The sequence below is a fragment of the Ovis canadensis genome, chromosome 10 (genome assembly GCF_042477335.2).
Source record: "Ovis canadensis isolate MfBH-ARS-UI-01 breed Bighorn chromosome 10, ARS-UI_OviCan_v2, whole genome shotgun sequence".
Classification (NCBI taxonomy): domain Eukaryota; kingdom Metazoa; phylum Chordata; class Mammalia; order Artiodactyla; family Bovidae; genus Ovis; species Ovis canadensis.
Window position 1 is genome coordinate 74,248,140 of NC_091254.1, and position 6,708 is coordinate 74,254,847.

Below are 6,708 nucleotides of genomic sequence, written 5' to 3' on the forward strand. Positions count from 1 at the left end.
TATGAGAAATGTTGAGCTGGAAGAAGCACAATCTAGAATCAAGATTGCCAGGAGAAATATCAATAACCTCAGATATGCAGATGACACCACCCTTATGGCAGAAAGTGAAGAAGAACTGAAGAGCCTCTTGATGAAAGTGAAAGAGCAAAGTGAAAAAGTTGGCTTAAACCTCAACATTCAGAAAACGAAGATCATGGCATCTGGTCCCATCACTTCATGGCAAATAGATGGGGAAACAGTCGAAACAGTGTCAGACTTTATTTTTTGGGGCTCCAAAATCACTGCAGATGGTGATTGCAGCCATGAAATTAAAAGAAGCTTACTCCTTGGAAGGAAAGTTATGACCAACCTAGATGGCATATTCAAAAGTAGAGACATTACTTGGCCAACAAAGGTCCATCTAGTCAAGGCTATTGTTTTTCCAGTGGTCATGTATGGATGTGAGAGTTGCACTGTGAAGAAAGCTGAGCACTGAAGAATTGATACTTTTGAACAGTGATGGAGAAGACTCTTGAGAGCCCCTTGGACTGCAAGGAGATCCAAGCAGTCCGTCCTAAAGGAGATCTGTCTTGAGTGTTCATTGGAAGGACTGATGCTGAAGCTGAAATTCCAATACTTTGGCCACCTCATGCAAAGCGTTGACTCATTGAAAAAGACCCTGATGCTGGGAGGGATTGGGGGCAGGAGGAGAAGGGGACGACCGAGAATGAGATGGCTGGATGGCATCACCAACTCGATGGACGTGCGTTTGAGTGAACTCTCGGAGTTGGTGATGGACAGGGAGGCCTAACGTGCTGTGATTCATTGGGTCGCAAAGTCAGACACAACCGAGCAACTGAACTGAACTCTACTGAAGCAACCAACCATGCACGTGTGTCAGTTTAACAACTAATTTAAAACTTTCTCTTCTGTACCGCTTCTACTTTTTAATTTGCTGCTCAGAGGAACTTTTAATTCATTCCTCTTTTATCTAGTTATCTTTTTTTTTACATTTATTTATATGTCACATGTTACAACTGTTCATTAATATCTGTTTCAATTCACATCACATTTTTTTACTAACTTCATGGGAATAAGTGGTTTAACTTTTTCAAAACCTACCCCTTCAACATCCATTCAAATATTCCTGATATGATTTTGATATTTTGAGACAGATAAGCAATTAGGGCTTACTATATTTGGAGTATAAAAATATAATTAATAGTTGAGCCTTATTTGACTGATTTTTTTCTTTGATAAACTATCTCATATATTTATGTGAGATTATATATATTTATTGATGCTTTTGAACTGTGGTGTTGGAGAAGACTCTTGAGAGTCCCTTGGACTGCAAGGAGATCCAACCAGTCCATTCTGAAGGAGATCAACCCTGGGATTTCTTTGGAAGGAATGATGCTAAAGCTGAAACTCCAATACTTTGGCCACCTCATGAGAAGAGGTGACTCACTGGAAAAGACTCGGATGCTGGGAGGGATTGGGGGCAGGAGGAGAAGAGGACGATGGAGGATGAGATGGCTGGATGGCATCATGGACTCGATAGCCATGAGTCTGAGTGAACTCCGGGAGATGGTGATGAACAGGGAGGCCTGGCGTGTTGCGACTCATGGGGTTGCAAAGAGTCGGACACGACTGAGGGACTGAACTGAACTGAACTGAATATATATTTATATATGTATAATATTTAGTGTGGTTGGTTTATTTGTGTTTATCAGTATTTTTTCATTCAACTCGGCTAGAAGTGATATTAACTACTGAAATATTTTAATGCCTTAAGTAAGTAAAAGTTACACATTTTCTGTGTGTGGCTGTATTCCTTCCTGGGGCTATGCCTCACTCAGCTCCCCAGTTGTTGGACATTTAGGCAGAGCTGATATTCTGAGATATACCTTGAAATTTCCTCTGCCTCTGCTCTCACCTGTATTTTATCTTCATATTATCAGCCTTGTTTAATTCCTTCATTGTAGTAAAACTTATATCCAGTGGGATTTTCTGCTAAAATAGGCCAAATAAGAATAAATTTTTTTGATTCTCAAATGTCTGGAAAAGTCTTCCTTCTTCTCTCTGACTCTCCTTCATATCTATTTTATACTTTATTTTCTCCTTAAATTGCCCTAACCTTACTCTCAGATGATGATAATCTTGATCCATACATCACTAAGAGAACTGAAACAATCAGAAGGAACCTTCAGTCTATCAGCTTCCATCTATCAGCTTGAATCTCAGCTGACAAACTGTTTCATCTCTCCTGTTACTAATGATGCATTGTCCTTATTCCAAGCAAAGGTAAGCTCTCCATAATTGCCTGGCATGTCTTAGACTCAATTTCATCTCAAGTTCATAAAGATATCACTCTATCAATTTTCCCATATTTTTATCATCATCATCATGTCTCTCTATCTCTCTTCTGGGTCATTTTCATCAGCATACAACCATGCTATTATTTTTCCCAGAAAGAAAAATTGCCCTGATCTCTCTCTTCTTTCAACTACTATCTCATTTTTCTTCTCTTCTACGGAACAAAACATCGTATGTTTTTAAAACATATCATATCTTGTTTATGTCAGCCTATTCTCTCTTAAACTGACTACAGTTAGATTTCTGCCACATCACTTCAAAATTACAAGATAAACTTCCTTTATCAAATCAGCAATGATTTTTTGTTGTGAAATACAATGAACTTACTTCAGCCTTCCTTTGTTGAAAATCAGTGGCATTTGACACTATCCATTAACACTTGTTCTGAAACACCTTCTTCACTTGGTTTCTGTGATATTCTTCTAATCTAATTTTCCTTTTACCTTTCTGGTTATTTTCTTCAGCTGGTCAGTTTCTTGAGCTGGTTCATCTCACCAAAGTAAAAATGTGCTTCTAGGCTTGGTTATTTTCTCTCCTTGCTCACTCCGTAGGCAATCTTAATGTACTTCCCTTATCTTCAGGTACCATGTACATGAAGATAGGAAAACTGATGGAGTGATATTTTTAATAATGGAATGTGATACAAAACATACTAGGCAGTCATGCAGAGTTTACCTTTTTATTGGAATAAGGACAACACGTTTTTTGTATGCTCACTATCTATGCGATCATATGCATTTTTCTTGTCTTTAACTATCATGTACATTATGATGAGTATAATCAGAACTTCTCTTCTGTCTTTCCATATCTACATTTATAATGACCTTCTTGACATAGCCTCTCCAATGATAATCAGGCATTTCACATATACTTTTTCTAAATGGAGATAATGATGGCTCAACAAACATGTGTATACTGTGATCATGTCTATTCCACTAAAGGGCAACTCTATTATTTAAATTATTCAAATTAAATATCTTGACATTATTTTTAACAGCTTTCTTGTTTTCACACTCTAAATCTAGTCCATCAGCAAATTCTAAGAGCTTAACCTTCAAAACCTGGCATTCTTCTAAAATAGCCAGGATTCACCCATGTTTCCTCACTCTTCTTGCCACAACTCAGTCTAAGCCACCTTTGCCCCTGCCTGAACCATTGCAGTACCCTCATAACTGATGTTCTTCATTCTGTCCCTGCATCATATTTGTGCTAAAATGTTCAAACTCTTTTCCAGCTCTCCATTTCACTCAGAGTTTACCCAAAGTATTTAATATGATCTTCAATATTTAACATATAACCCCAATTCTATCCTTAGTTTACTGATCTCTTGTCTTGATCTTCTTTTCTCTCATAGCTTAAAGCATACTAACTTCTTCCTGTAATTTGGATATGCTGTATCGTATGTACAGTTCAAGTTCAAGCCTTTTGTTTCCTTTGGAACTCTTTGGAATACAATTATCCAAATTCTATTACTAGATTACTTCTTTTGTTTATTCAAAAACCCATTTTCAGTGAAGACTTTATTTATTGTACTCAGCGCTTATCAAGGTCTAAAATTCTCTATTTTTACCTATTTATTTTGATCCTACTATTAAAACATAAATTACGCTAAAGGATTTCAGAACATATTTTTCTCCTTAGTACCTATAACAATGACTGAGGATAATTCTGTTATTGTTGTTCAGTCATTAAGTTGTGTCCGATTCTTTGAAACCCCATGGATTGAGGCACACCAGGCTCCTCTGTCCTCCACTATCTCAATGACTGAAGCATTACAAGTACTCAAAAATGCTTGGATAATAGGATAAGTACATGAGTAAACTGGGTTGCTAGTCTATATAATCAATTAAAGATTGGGCATTTGATGGATCAAAATTTTGAAGAAAGTGCTTCACTATTTCTAACTTATGGTATTGATGTGATGAAATAAAACGTGTCATTTCTACCCCTATTCTTAGATGACTTAAGGGCCTTCTTCTAAAATTTGAATGACATTACGGCTTTAATCCTAATGTTCTAACCTTTACATCAGTGTGGGCTTTTCTTTGTTTATCCACACCCACCACTTAGTGGTGGGCAATTTTAAACAAGAAACAATCAAAATATCTTCTCTGGCATTTCCTGTTCTCCCTGTTTTGGAACCTTTTAATAACCACATAGAAAGTTTCAGCATTGATTCTCTAATTTTCTTATCTCTTCTCTGTTATTTTCAGTAGCTTTGTTCTCTTATATGACTTATTTTTTTCAATTTTGCATCCTGATACATATTTTGATTATTTTATATCCTGATACATATCTTGATTAGTTTCATTACTGTCATTATATATATATATATATATATATATATATATAATTACCAAAGATTTATTTATATGTCCTTGGAATATTCTACTTTATGCAGACTTTAGAGTAGATGGATAGAATACCATTGATATATATATATATATATATATATATCATTGATATTATATATATATAATGTCTTTTTTTAGGATATTGAGTATAGATTTTGTTTTAATCTTTTCTACTCCATATGTTGTCTGTTTCTACCTTAGTCCTTCATTGTGTTAGTATTCTTTCATATTGGAAGATTTCCTCAGTTGTCTAGTGATTCCTGCCTCTTTGTCCATAGTTGATAGTTAAGAACTCTAAAATCTACCAGAATCTCTGTGAGGGTAGCAGGGCTTTGGATGGGAACATTTCTGTCCTCTCTGTGCTCAAAGATGCAAGCTTCTACTCTTTTCTCTGCTCTTCAGCATGTGTTATTACCATCAGCTCCTTCTGATTCTTCAACATGATGCCTGTTGAAACTCTCTCGAGAGTAAACCTCTAGCCTGGATGCACCACACAAGGAAATTTTAGCTCCAGAGATATCTGTACTTTCAAGAGTACCAGTGTGAAAATTCCTGTGGATTTCTGGGATACTGCCCTGAAAATGGGCTTGTTCCTAGGCATTTTTTTCCTGCCAGCTTAAGTCTCAGTTTTTCTTTATCTGATAAATCAGTTGTCACTAGTGCACTTATCACCAGCTTCCAGCATTTTGCTTATGTTGCTTTTTCTCCTGTATCTTTGACTTTGTGAATTTTGCTCCCTATCTCCCTCTGCCTCTGCTTTTTAACCTTCTTTTTCTTATATTATTGGAATTTCAGGAAGCAATAGATAAAAATATACGTATTTACTGGCTACCTTTTACCAAGTTTGACTCACTTACAATCAGGAAACAAAATGCTTATTTCCCATCCCCATACCCAAAAGAAAGTAGTGGTCATACACAAGAAAATTAGAGAAGCTGAAAATTATATTTTAAGTCTGAGTTGAAAGAGTTAAAATTTCATACTAGCATATAATGTTTATACCTGAACAAGTGACCCTGTCCTCTTTCTCAGGCATTGTGATAAATTTGAATAAATTTTATACTATATTTAGTCAAGATAAAACAACAGTAATACATAAAACATATAAAAAAACAAAAACCAATAATGTAGGTTAGTGTTGATAATATATTATGAAAAAAGAAACAGAAGCTGATAGTTATAAAAAATAATTCTATAAAATAAAAGTCACAGCACCAGACAGAACCGAGGAGAATACACTCTCCTGACAATAATTTTTTTATTTGTTGCCCAAATAGTAAACATGGGCCTTTATTATAGATTCTCAAGTGACCATCTTCCTCCCTCTAAAGAGATTGAAATAAAAGTCTACTTCATAGCATACTGTTATGATATTACCTTAGTGTGACTTTTTGAAAACTGACCTTAATTTTGGGAATCTATCCCATTAATACATTAATGACTAGGCAGAATTCAAAATGTTAATTCAGTGCCAAATCTTCTGACTGTGTTAAATCTAAGTTGGCAAATTATTTTCTTTATAAAGTGGGAACAATTTCTAAAATTAAATATGAAGGTCCTTTGGTAACCATGAAAGTGTTCTTACCCTAAACAAAATTTGAATACTGTTACCAATTGTAAGAACTTGCTTTTCAATGGCATCATCAGAAAACATTATGTTCTTTTACTTCAATATCATGTAAGTACCAAATTGAATTTTCTGATGTAATAATATAACTTAGTATATGTGGCTTTATGCTACATTTAATGTCACTATGACCAAGTAAACTAATGAAAAAATAAAGAAGAAAGGAAAAAAATAAAAGCTCCAATTTCATATTTTCTTTGCATTTTTACACTTCCTTAAGATAGGGCAGCTCTTTTGAAAGTGCATTTGGCATGACATCATTTTATTTTGTCTTTAAACAAGACTCTAGAGTTGACAGAATAATTAGACTGCATCCTAGCTTATAGAAACATATATTAAAAAACAATAATATATAAGGAAAACATGGCTAAA